Consider the following 14425-nt stretch of genomic DNA (forward strand, 5'->3'; position numbering starts at 1 on the left):
CTCTGCAGGTGGATGTAGTGGTGATGCCAGAAACTGACCCTGCGTCCAGGGGACTTGATGAAAAACAGGATCCTGCATGCAGGAGTGACAAGCGTCAAGCTGTAGCAGAGACTATTAATATTTACTGTGCTTGCTGTTCAAATCAACTTGAAAACCTGGCAACTAGTGCTAATAGCCTACGTAAGGACTGTGTTTTACTAATGGAGACCAATAGCATTAAGGACAATGCTATTATTTATTGTGCTTGGTGTTCAAAATGAATTGATAACCCAGGGGATCATGATAACAGTCTGTGTTAGGAATGTGTCTCGCTAATGGAGACCGATATGGACACGCCAGTTCTCTTTCATGCGGGCTACCTAGGAGTTTACGGTCATAGTGGCTGGGGCATGTTTAAAGCAACACTTTTACAGATGGTGCTACAGACATGAAACTGATGATACCCAGAATGATGCTAGTGAATGTTTGAAGATATCTTACTCATATAATTCGCTATGCAATATATGTTACGTGTTGAGCACTAAATGTCTTGTAGATCGGCTGCGCTTGACACAGCTGCTGACACAGCTATGGATTGGTGTAGGGACTGAACAATGCATGTCTAAAACATCATGGGCTATAGAATTAGCGAATAACCCTCTTTTGAAAATTAAGCAGTTTAGACACGTGTACTATGGGTGTTAGAAACATTGTTGAGAAAACAGTTCTCAAGTTGGAGGGGATAAAGTATATCTAATTGAATGCCTAACAGAATGTTGACATGTTTGCTTATAAAGGTGCCAATGTGCAGTGTGACTTTGCAGTAATCCCATACATTACAGAATCTGTACAAGGACTGATCATGCAGCAACTGCCCAAACTATTTATTGCAACTACATTTTGAATAGAAAATACACGTTTTAAATGTTGTTAAAAATCTGTTTATAAAATCTGGTTGTGTCTTTGTTTAGCAGTTATGGCGTGAACATGTCTGGCTTGAAGCTGTCGAAAATATATTATGATGAAAGAGGTGTTGGTAGTTATGGAGGGGTTGAGAGCCTGTGTTGCAAACTGCGAAACAAATGGCGAGAAGGTGTCACAGGGAGCTGTCAGGGCATGGCCTTTGGGGGAGGAGGCCTACATGCTGCTCAAGTCATCCCTGAAACATTTTTAATGGCGAATGATCGTCGTATCTGACATTGATCAACAATGGCAGGCAGATATTATGGATTTGAGCCAGTTTCGCGAGGATCACAACGGTTTTCGCTATATTCTAGCCATCATCAATGTTTTATCAAAATACACCTGTGTTGAGGCTTTTAAAGAACAAGACTGTCCAAAGCTTAGCAACGGCTTTTAAACGCATATTTAACAACGGCAGAGTCCCCACTAAACTACAGATGGATGCTAGTATAGAGTTTTTAACAACGGCAGAGTCCCCACTAAACTACAGATGGATGCTAGTATAGAGTTTTTAAGTAAACTGTTGCATGGTCTGCTAAAGCAACATGGGCTGCATCACTTTGTAACACACTGTGGAGTTAAAGCCTTTATTGTAGACATTTTTATAAGCACTTTTAAAACACAGGTCTGGCGATTCTTCATGGCTAAAAACATCCATAGATATGTGGAGGTGTTACCCGCATTTATAAATGTGTATATCTAACACTCGTCATAGATCTACTAAAACCACCCGAGCAGGTGTAACACCACAGAATTCCCTGGAGGTCTGGAAAAAACTGTACAGCAAAAGAGTTTTTAAAAAGATGACAATTTCACCCCTTAAAAAGGGGAATCATGTGCAGAAGTAAAAACATAAGGCCGTCTTTACAAAGCAGTATGAGCAGAACTACATTGACAAGATATTTATCATAGATGAAGTAGCTCGAGTGTCTTTATGTGTATATATAGTTTAATTGATTATGTAGGGGAGGCTGTTGAAGGTGTTTTTTTATAAGGAGGAGATCCAGAAAGTGAGGAAAGATCAACAGCGAGTTTATAGAATCGAAAAAGTCATAAAGGGTAAAGGTTGTGGAGCCAGGATGCAACATCTAGTCAAATGGCTGGAGTGGCCTGACAAATTCAACAGTTGGGTACCTGCAAGATCCCTAGATGCCACGGGTGTGTAATGGGGCTACATGTAGTCTATACCTTTTTGCATTATGTTCCCCTGCAACACTTCAGCTGAGACATTTCCAGAGAACAAAATGTCCAACTTTACCGTGAAGCTGGTCAAACCCGTAAATTTGGAGGGCAATGAACGTTAGCGCTCACTGAAGTTCAGTATGTCCGATCATGAGAGACTTTAGCCCCAGGGGAAGACACTTTTATCATAAAACAAACCCTCTGAGGCTCTGGCCGGGTGGGTTTCCCGTGGGGCATATACTGGAACTTGTCTGGGTCATCAAAAAGCTGTATCAATAATACCCGAATATGGCGATTCGACACTAGACCTAGACCGGCACCAGCGGAGAGCTTTTCTACAGGGTCCAGGCGCATCTGTTAGGATTCTGACAACGGGCAGACTGCACAACATATTGGTAACCGTGCAACAATACCTGCGCCGACATCAATGTTTTTTATAGCTTACTGCTTGACAGCGATATCGTGGAGTATCTATGGGTGGGGGATAACTAGGCACCGCTACTTAGAATCGTTTACATTAAAGGGAACAAAATCGACATTGTGAACATTCAGTGCAACAAACCCGATTATGCACTTCAGAGCACTCAAACTGAAACACTAATAAAACCGTGCCATAATGGCTGTGGTGAAGAACTATGGAGACCCTGGAGCCAATATGGAATATTACTGGAACCAGGCTGGGTATGGCGATCAACCTTATTTTAGCGGCACCCCCATAATGTATGATGCAGGACTTGGCAGTATCTTTAGAAGTATTTCTAGACACGCAATGCCCTGTTTACGCCACAGCTTTGAATTAGCTAACCCACATGCGAAAACGGCAGCCACTAATATTGCAAAATACGCCATGGGAAGTGTGACAACTGCGGTTGCCTAGCGTCTCGCCAGCCAGAAAAAGGATGGCCAGGATGGCTCAGGACTCATTTATAAACCATGTAGGAGCGTTAAGAGGAAGAGGTCAGCGTCCCTGTTGCGCGGCCGCCCCAATCCCACTAAGAAAAAAAAATCAAGAACCCAACGCAGACAACAGAATAAGACAAAGAAGTAGAGTTATCGCTAGATGACAAACGGGGGGTGATATCTTTTAAAATAACAATGGCCTTCTTACCCAGAGGCTCTGGGGAATGTGTGAAATCGGAGCTCGATCTGTTCACCGTACCCCTGACCCGGACCAGAATCGATAATGGTTTCTTTATGGAGGTCTTGCCTCTGGCGGCAGTATCACCTCTAGCCCCCATAGAATTCCTTGTATCAGGCTTGACCGACATGTATCTGGATTTGAATGACATGCTGCTGCATTTGACTTGTAAAATAACAAAGGTAGATGGGATTGACATGGCGGCTACTGCACGCATGGCCTAGATTGCCTATCCCATCACCACCATGTTCAACTTGGTGAACGTGCCGTTGGGCAATCGAATGATAAAGCAGAGTGATAATATGTATGCCTATAGGTCCTATACAGAAAGCCTATTAAATTATGGCCCGATACTCTGGATATGCAGCTCTCGGCAGGCCTTTTTTACCACAACGCAGGTCATTTCAACTGCACAGCTTTGGATGGTGAAAATACTGGTTTTACGAAGAGAGCCTGCCTCACCAGGACCAGTATTCAATTTACTAGGCTGTCTACGCACAGATCTTCTCTTCCAGGATGAACTATTGATCAAAGGCATTGACTTTAAAATAAAACTATCCAGAAACACAGATGCTTTTTATCTCATGAGCGGAGATGCCAAAACAATGCAAGCTAGTCATATCGTTGAGCATGTGAGTGTCTCTCCGACTGTTAGTCTGGCGCATGCAGATGTGCTGCAAATATCTAAAGTAAAGTACCCTGTGGAGAGAGTTGCCCTTAACGTTTTCAGCATTCCTAGCCATGGTACCAGTCATGACAACCTGTTTCTGGGGCAGCACCAAAAATAATTATCATGGGAGTTGTTGAAACAACAGCGATTACCAAGTGGATATGATAAAAACCCCTTTGAGTTCAAACACTGTAACATGAGCTATGCAGCGCTGCATAAGGATGATGTCCTGATCCCTGCCAAAGCATAAGCACCTAACTTTGGAGTTACGAACATAATCGGGGAATACATGGGCCTGGTATCTATCACAGGAAGACACATGTGGGTGCCGCCATTTTCAATCACACAAAACGAGTATGCCCTCGGCTACACCCTACTGGCCATCCATCTAAGACCCGAAAACGCATAAGAGGGTCATTTCAACCTCCTGAGAAGCGGAAAGCCTATGCACTGAGATAAAGTTTGAAAGAAACCTAACCACAACACACTCATTGCTAGTGTGGAGCGTTTTCGATGGCGTTCTTGAGATCAACGTGCTGAGAAGCATACTGTTTGATATTTAATGGATACTCTACAGATAAAAGTAATTCTTTGTAAGCATAGACACGGTCGAAAAACATTTTACGGTGTGTATGCCTGCGATACATGCCCCGTGATGAATGCCTATCCACAGGTCCAGAGTGGAACACATTGGATGGCTTTGTGGTTGGAGGGGGATATGCTAATGGTGTTTGGCAGTTTGGCATACTTCTGGCAACACCCCATATACACTAGAGTTTTAACGGACTATGTGAAAAACATTTCAAAGTATTTACATTATACCACTGGGCCGGTTTAAGACTCTAAAACTATGACCTGTGGCCAGCATTGTATATTCTTTATCAGTCAAATGTCTGAATGGAGATCACTGTTGGCTGTTTTGAAAATGTATTCGAACAATCGCAATCAAAACGATAAATTGGTGGCCAGATTTGTTAACAAGATGTTACCTATATAGACGTACAGATCTCGCAAAATGTTCAGTGTGTCAAGAATTTAAATGTGGGTTGTGTATCTAGTGATACCTGTATCAATAAAATAACTTTTTAAAAATCAACAAGCGTCGTGTTACTATTCATAAAAAATAATACAACGTAATAAAGAACCAGTCAGTTTTATGATTTGAAAACATTTCATATTTGCAAAAATTAAAAACACATGCTTAATACAGAAAGAGTGAAAGTTATACCACAAACATGCCAATACAGAAAAAATAAACGTATACATTCAGACAATGATGCGGCTCGCATTAATCAGATAACCATAGAGGGGGGATGCGTCTCCGGTGAGGCCCAGATGCTTCAGAGTTATGGATGACAGGGGCGTCGTAGATTTGTGAGGGGGTGGGTAAAGATTCCTTATACCAGCTGGTATTCCACCCCACTTTGGAGCTGGCGGGATGGGGGCGGTTCATATGGGTATCTAGCTTATGCCAACCTCTACTTACAATATATCAAATCAAGTTTAATGTTCCTAGCCATTGAAGCTATAGCACAGCAGATTATTTATTTTAAATCACATGGTGTAAGTTAAAACACAAAGTTGAACTCTGTTATTGTTCCAGATGCTGAATTTTCTATTTTTGCAGATGAAGCTTCAAGCTCTTAGCACCCTTTTTCTGACAGCCCATAACTGTTAAACATAGACACAACCAGATATTATAAACAACCATTTTTAGTAACATTTAAGACATACATTTTTATTCACATTAAATTGCTAGAACCGTCCCAAACCTATTTATAGCTCTATCCTTTTATATCAAATCTATATTCATTTATACTTTCTAGCCTGTGTCATTAAAATTATAAATTCATGATGTCATTTGTACTCTTGATACAATTTATCACCGCGTCCTAGAAAATTAAAGGCCGGACCCACTCCTGCGTCATCGCGGCTTCACGCTGCAAAACCCTATGTTCACAGTCCCTGTCTTCAGAGCTTACTTTGTCCTCCATAGTTGACCAAGCAACACTACAGCACACAGCTCCCATGTGCACATCATTTTTATATAAAATGTATATTTACTTCATATCAAAACTGATATAAATTATACTGACTTAATATCAAATGTACATTTTATATAAAATTGATATATAAAAGTTGATATCTTTTTTATATAAAATGTATATTAAATTGATAGCAAAACCATATCAAAAGGAAGGTGGGACTAAGGCCGAAGCAGGGGGTGTGTCCACCTGTTAAAATTGACTTGGTGTCCAAAGGGGTCCCCATTAACTACTGGTGTATTTGTAGAGCGCATGTTCACCCACAGAGGGTCATCTTGGCGCTATCGATAGAGAACAAATGTTTCATTGTTACCCAATTTAATGGTACTCACTTCAAACTCAGAAAAATGAAGGGCTGAGTGGACCTGCCCGGATTTGAACCTGTGACCATGAGGTCACACACAGGCCCCTGTAGTGGATGCATTAGTCCATTGAGCCACAGACCATGCAAACCCGGCACAGTTAAAGGAGAAAGTAGAAAAGAAAAGAAGCGTTATTCATGCACCAAAGAATGCCCAGTTCAACGCCTGGTGTACATCTAGCAAAGGTCCCACTCTAATCTGTAGCAGTTGTACTTTCCAATTCCAGCTACACGGTTTTCATAAAGCATTTGTATAAATTCAAAAGCCTGCAGTACACACATTGTGCCCAGCTTTGAACATAAAGTATACTAACAAATGTTTTGGGGGTAAACGTTTGCCCTGGCCTTGAAAAAGCAAAACTTCCTGCCTTTCCCATTGGCACAGAGACTGTGGGTTCTCGATCAGACAATAGAATACTGTGTTACTAGCTGGCGGAGAGGCCACCACGTCATAGCTTCAAATATTGGCAGAGCCAACATAGCTTTTTATCCTTCCAAGGTTGATAAAAGGAGTATCTTTAAACTGGATAGTGCATACAATTATTATTAGAGCACGTTGCAGTCAGATGGATCAACCACGAAACACTAATCAAAAATGTGATATTCGTTTTATTTTCATAAATCAGCATTGCTGTGTTTTATTGTCATTTTCATTTGATAATGTGCATCAGGTTGTGCTGTCTACTAGCCTGAACAGTGTGTGGCTTTCAATATGTAGTTATAACCGTGCTTTTCGGTATGCCTATCACTCTGCTTGTTGTTGTGACTTTCACCGTGCATTTGTGTGCCTGTCATTACATGGCTTCAAGTGTGTCACTGTATGTGTCTATGTATCTGTGATGCAAATTTATCCTGTAAAGGGAATCTCCTAGGTTTTTTTTTACGTTTTAGGAGCTCATGTAAATGAATTTTGCCATGAAGGTGAGATCTGCTAAACAGTCTCCTTTCAGGCAGTGCTGGGTGTTTTACCATATGTGTTGTTGCTGGTGTTCTACCCAGATGGGCCTGCTGGCCACAAGACTTAAAATGGAACTTACCAACATCTATACATAAGGCACCCAATGTATACTTTCTTCTGTGCCTTAGTAATTGCTATGTAAGCAGCTGCTAGGCATCATGGTACCTAATAAGAAAAGTATGGGGCTGGTGAGCAAATTGGAAATGGTCCAACATGTTCTAACTCAGTGTAGTGGCCCTTTATATACAAGCAGGCTTGGGGCCTATGTGTTTGACCCCAACAGTATCAAGATGGAGTCTTTTTGGCGCTGTTGCCTGAACTCTGGCCACCGATTGGTGCGCATCGCCCTGTTTAATATTTGGAGGGAACTTTTGAAGAGGGGAAAGGTGGGGATACCTGCAACCTACTCTCAAGTGCTTGAAAGCGTCCCTGCTGATGATGAATCATGAACTACAAGGTGGTCGTATCTGCTCCCCATAACCTGTTTGACTTGGTGGCAGCATATCTGTCATATGTTATTTGCTGAAATCGTGACTGCTTTAAGGACCTTGTAGTACCCTTTTTAATTGGAAATCAAGGGACTTTATCTTATTGGTGTTGTAATTTTTAATCATTTTAATGACTCTGCAGTTCTCTTTAGAACCTTCGGTCAGAACATGGACTATCGATTATTGATTGTATGGGACTTGTATAATTGCTACGACTCATGTAACTTATGAAGACTGTATATATCGACGATTGTGAATTCATGTTCTCTTATGTGTTTTTATGTGTCACGCATTTTAAGTTTTTTGTGTTTTTGTTTCATGAAACTGTATGATATTATGATAAAGCTCTTTGGGATATAAGCATAATTAACAATAAGTACATTAAAAAAAGTATGCAGGGCAAGAAACGTACCCATGCAGACAGTGATTCATGCTTTTTCATGTAGGTTCCCTTTAAAGGTGTAATTAATTACCTTAAGGGAACCTGTCACATTATTAACATATATATTCACACAGCTCACCCTATAAATCAAGTATTTTAGGTATTTAAGGATGAAAATAAGGTATGTTGGGAATAGATAAACATTCATTTTTAGTAGCAATTGGGCAACACTTTTATGAAGTGCCCCAGCCAATTCTTAACCTAAATGGTGGTAGCATTCTACACGTTTCTGTTGTTGTTTGAATGCTTCCAGCCTGTGTAACACGTCCCTAGAGAGTTTAACCTGCCCTACCTCACCCCATGATACCTTAAAAGGCAAAAGGGTGCCCTTTTCACCATTATTACTAGCTCACTGCTGCTAGTAAAAGTGCAGGGTAGAGTAAAGTGCTTAGAGGCCCATTGCTCTCCGCTGTACTATGGGGGTGTAGTGGGTTTGTCTGCCACAGAAGACACTGGACTTTTGCTTCAAGGAAGTAGTTTAATATCTGTTGGTAGGCAGGCAAGTACGTACACATACAGATACTAAGACTCTAAGTAAACAGAGACCGACCACTGGCCCATCCACAACCAACCAGCTCCCAGTTATAACTGTCACTCCTAGAAATCTCACACAGTCACACACGCACCCACAGTCTAACCATGACCTCACAGCCCTCTGACATGACTGGCTCTTGCCCCCAGCCACACACCTGAGATCAGAACACTCAGCAATAATCATTTTGTCACAGTATCCCTTAATGTGGGTTCCTTTTGTGCGTGCATCTGTGATGGTGTGTTTATATATCAGTGCACGTGTGTGCCTGTCACATGGTGGGTGCATCTTTGCATATGTGCCCCCCTCCGCCCCAAACCCTGTGTCCCTCCCTATGCGTTTCAGGAATTGTGCTTGTGTGTGCCTCTATATGTGGGTGTGGGTCACTGCATCCATCACCATGCAGCGCTGTGAATCTACCACAGTGTGACTTTATTACAGTATGGAGAACATAAATCTGTAGGTCAATACACGAATGTGCTGTGGCCTAAAGTTTATGAATGCCCCGCTATTTACCCTATACTGGTATCGGTCCTCAGTTATTCTTTATTTTAAATGTTTGAATTGCCAGTTTTTAAATTGTAATAATGTTTTTTTCTTCACGTTTTGAGACACATGGCTGCTCATGCTAATTTAGCGTTGGGTTTTAGACCTCAGTCTGGGCCATTTCACTAGAGTTTTGAACGGAGCCAAACAGGGGGAAATGTGTTACGTGCAGCGAGCAGCTATGCTGTGGATTAAGTAGGCTGGGAATAGAAAATGAAAGATCAACATTATCCAACTGCGCCCTGCACATGGAAACATCAGCACGTAAGATTAGCCCATCTTGACTCGGACTTCTTGAGTAGTAAGCTGCCTTTTTGGTTCTTGCCAAGAGCGCAGTGATAAATGAAGAACTTGTGTGACTGGATTAATGTGGACTTAGGGTTGCAGACGCTCGGTGAAATATGTTCTAGAGAGAAGATTTCCAAGCTCTCATGTGCCCGTTTATCTCTTTGTTTGTTCTGCTGCCCTGTCTGCTTATGTTTCAGACATACTTGCTTGCCTGCAGGGAGCGTGTTGCTGGTGCTTGATGAAAGCTAGGCGCTCTTGCCGCACTGAAGGCTGCAGTTTTCTCGTGTATGTAAATGTAACAATCCCTTAGGTTTAAGAAACAATTATTTGCTATAGCAAATTGGTTCTCAAGAAATATAGAAACTGAGCGCGGGCTCAGATTTGTTCCTATCTTTTTCATGGTAAATAATGGATGTATATTTTTGCTAAAAATGTTTAAATAAAAAACACCATTCCTAGTGGTAAAAAGTGGTGCCAAATAAAGAGGATCTCATGTCTACCGTGGCGTAACGTGAACGTAAGGCCAGGGTACATTTTCATTCATTTGTATGGCAGAGAGGAAAGCCGCAACGCAACTTACTTCCTCTCTGCCATACAAATGCTCCAGCATTTGCACCGCCATGCATTTTCATGACGGCGCAAATGCTGGGGAATCCCTATGGCGCTCGTCGGCTTTATGCACCAGCATAAAGCAGGCGGACCCCATAGGGATCCATTGTGCACGTTGTGCATGGCGAGCGGTGTTCACTAGTAAAATTAAGTGCTGCCTGCCATATGAGCATGTCGGGCAGCATTTAATTATAATTGTACACACTGCCCAATGGCAGGCAGCATGTACAATTAAAGGTCACGCTGCCTGCCATACAAGAATGTCAGGAAGAGTTTACTCATTTTGCATGGCGGAGTGCAAAAGTGCAGGGCAAAAGGCAGCCTATATGAATGTACACTATCTTTTATTCTGCACATTTGCACTCTGCCATGCAAATGATGAACATTTGCAACGGAGACCTGGCTATGCCTGAGTGCAAACGTACCAGGTACCCGGCTTGAAATTGAGATAAGGAGCAACATGACCTTCAGAATGTCGGTTTTTAAAATTGTTTTCAAATTGTAGTTACCCTGTTTGCTGCTACGAAAACTCTTTACAAGGGGAGGTTCGGTCAAGTGTCACAAAAAATTGCACAGGGCCCTAAAACGTCAAAAACCATATGTATTTGTTGGTACGCGCCCAAGCAGTACTTGTAAATATGGGGTAAGAGCTCTGACATACGTTACTAACGGAGTTACTTTACAGACGTGGTTGGATATTCTCCATATTGCAAAGTAATTATGACAATGAGAAATATCTTCAAAAGATGTCTTAAATGTAGTGAAATTAAACCGTGTCATAAAAAGTGCTCATATAAAAATATTTAAATAAAATATCAAACTAGGTCAATGCTGGTTCCAATCCATTGAACATAGCTCTGGGTGTTAGAATTCCTGCTGCAGAGTTAGGCTTGTAACCCACAGATCAGAAATTCCCATATCTGTAAACTTGCTCAAGAGGCTACTGTCTGCCTGCTGCACTGGTCCCTGTGTCACAGCGTGCTCCGCTCAAACACCACGAGAGACCTAGGGTCCATCTTGATTATTTCCAACCTATCCCCCAAAATGAAAAATCTACACTTGCTCATTAAAAAAGAAAGGCAAATATATCTCGCCTGACAAACAAAGGTCAACCGCATGTTGGCAGATGAGGGGGATTTTCCCCATGCCAGGGGGCTCATGCCAGACCCTGCATTGAGACAGAAGTTCAAACCCTGCTGGGAAGCTTTGGCCAACTTAAAGCACTTGTTTGGGTGAAGGATCCGATGTCAGGGAAAGAAATGGCCGGTCTTGAAAGGCAGACTTCATTGCCTGCAAGGGTAGTTCACATTCCCAAGCACTGCTTTTCAATTGTGCTCCCTCAATTTTACTCTTCTGCATCAAACGCTATACAGTTGGTGTGCATAAGAGAAAGGGGGGAGCAGGCTGAAGGAAAAACCAATCCATGAGGTCTGCTGGTCATGCACAGGTCGAAGACCTCTCCTTTCAGTATTGCGCGCCAAAGTAGGAGGAGGAGGGGGAGTGGAGGCAACGATGGGAGCTGGGAAGTCAATCGTAGCAGGCCTGTGTACAGCACAGGTGCAAGCAGAAACCCGGCGGAGGCGCTTGTTGGGAAAAGCAGGCAAACGGCTCCTTGGAAACCTGATTGGCTGACACTTGGACAGCATTCTACTGCCGGGCTTAATTGAAGCAAGAGAGGCAAATGTAGGCATTTCTGCAACAGGAAAGTTGGGATGGAGTGGCCGACGTAGAGAGCTCTAGAAAGTTGTGATTAGTGAATGATGGGGTTTCGCTACTAAATGTGCTATCAACCGTAATATATAACGCTATTCAATATTATTAAATGGTACTCAATTGTATGTAAATAAGAATAGAAAGGCACGTTGTGATCATTGCGTCTAACACATTGCTATACAGATGGCCTGATTCCCCCACAAAGCTTGGTTGATTACTAGGCCAGGTCAGTGTATATTCCCAGGACTAAGACAAAGTGACGGTAAGAAAGTAAATATATCTTTGATCGATTTTTGTCTTGCTGACGTAGTGGAAACTGTAAGACCAAGTGCGTGCTAGCGCAGGTCTTTGTTTGTACTGTTGAGCTCTTGAGTGGTGGGAGAACCCTCTGGAATGAGATTGGAGGAGACACCTCACCATTGGGGGTGGCGGCCATTAGGGGTCACCAAGCGTGGCCAAAGCGACACATGGATCACTGAAGCTTTCTGAGCAGGTGGGACGTAAATTGCATTACTTGAGACGCCCTCATATAAGGACTAGAGGTTGTAGAGCATTGGATGACCATACCGGTGACTAATTGGTCACTGTGTCAAGCGTAAGATCATTCATCTGAGTTAATTGTCCTAGTAGGTTTCGGTCAGTAAGTGGTCGGACTGAGTTGCAGTTCATTGACAGATTTTGTGGCACTGGTAGGCAATTCACTGGCCGACAGTGGGCAGCTCCCAGGTGGTTGTGCTGCCTGTCCAGTTGTGAGCTATGGGGTTCATCTTCATTAACTTGTTGCCAGTGGTTGAGGACTCCTGGGAGAGTGCGAGTGGCAGGCAGGCCCTGTGGTGGTATTGACGGAGACCTAGATAATTTCAATTACGTTTTAGTGCCATAATTTGGATGATTCGCAATCGTGGTGTTTTCCCCCTAGTAGTGGGTGAGGGTGTGGACTTCTCTCCCTCAGGCAAACAGGCTGGGACAGTCGGCTGGTACATCTGGCTGCCCTTGGGGAGGAGTAGGTCCCGAGGCTCTGGGAACCACCCACATATGTTCTTTAATGTTCTGGATCTCGTACATGAGAAATACCTCTCTCATTTAAATCTACAGCTTTTCCGGGACCTGAGAAGTGCTTTCAGGTCATGGGATCTGTTCTCCAGTAACATAAAGGGGCCCCCTGTCAATCATACAGAATTCCTGGATGGAATACCATGCTAAGTAAATGCATCCGTTTTCATCCATATTTCTTTTCCAGTGTCGTCTTATGTGTTTGAGAAAAGGTCTACATGACTGTGACCCCTAGGGTAACCAGTGGCACCGTTTCGGGGGAGTGTGTGGGGTTCCAAAGCTGTCTGCTTGTTTTACCAGCAAAAATTGATTCTTTTTTCCACAACTGCCCACTTTATTCACATAACCTACAACAATATGCTGCAAGTGAGCTCGATTTATGACAAAACTAGCCCATTTGGTTCTTGGTGGCACACCACAGAGGAGTTTATAGATTTCTCAAGTTGCCCTACTTCATTTGCGAACAGCACACCCACCCCACCCCAACCTCCTTCCTTGAATTTTAAACTAAATTGTGGTAGGAAAATAGCTGCCTTTCTTTGCTTTGTAGCCAATAGCACTTAGCATGTCAAAACGTATAGGAAAAAACAAACTACCTGTCCGAGAATACAGTCGCGGTTGACTGAAAACCTAGGGATGGATGGAGTCCTCATGGGGCTACTAAGTGATAGTAAAAGCCTTTGTGGGAATTCATTCTTTCAGTGTGTCCCTGACTGATATTAGATACTGCACCAGTACTGGCCTCCACACCCAGATCACTTTGCAAATCGGCTACTCATAGTCCTGCATTATAATATGAAATGTATTGATCAATATTGAATAGGAAAGTAAAATGTCAGCAGCCAAAACACCAAGACTGGCATATCATTCCCTCCTCTACATGGGTTAACACAAGAACTCTGCTTCCGTACGTTTGGTTTTTGCGACATGAGTTTTAATTAAGGCTTTATTTGTATATCAGATGCCCAAGTGGACAGTCGTTTATCAACATTATTAGGTTAATCTGAACCAGACACAGTGCTATTCATTTTATTGGCCTTGGAGGATTAAACTCTATGTTGACCGTACCAAGATTCAAACTTGTGACATAGAAAAAGCAGACATGCATTTCTCTCTCTCTCTCTCTCTCTCTCTCTCTCTCTCTCTCTCTCTCTCTCTCACTCTCACTCTCTCTCTTCTCTCTCCCCGCCCCCGTTAGTCCCCGGGAACTTGTCATCAAGGTGGCCAAGGGACGGCCATCCCTTTTGGATCCAGTTCTTGATGGTGGACCAGTGCGTGCAGATCTGGGAGTGAGAAAAGGGATGGTGAAACACGGTATCCCTCTCTTCTCTGTAACACCTTAATCCCATCCTAGCCGATGGTATATTTAGAAACTCACCCCCGCCTTTCCACCACAAATACTTTCTCATGGACAGCCTGGTCTGGGAGAAAACGGACTCACACCCGAGTCATGTACAT

The 14425-nt window shown here is 42.8% G+C and overlaps 1 protein-coding gene across 4 annotated transcripts in view; it reads left to right on the forward strand.

Annotated features, from left to right (window-relative positions):
• BBS9 (Bardet-Biedl syndrome 9) overlaps positions 1–14425 on the forward strand; it is a 3505410-nt gene that overhangs the window by 3109438 nt on the left and 381547 nt on the right. The gene's annotated exons all lie outside the window — the stretch shown is intronic.

This window comes from Ambystoma mexicanum, chromosome 5p (genome assembly GCF_040938575.1).
Source record: "Ambystoma mexicanum isolate Mex_15411 chromosome 5p, UKY_AmexF1_1, whole genome shotgun sequence".
In the NCBI taxonomy this organism is placed as follows: domain Eukaryota; kingdom Metazoa; phylum Chordata; class Amphibia; order Caudata; family Ambystomatidae; genus Ambystoma; species Ambystoma mexicanum.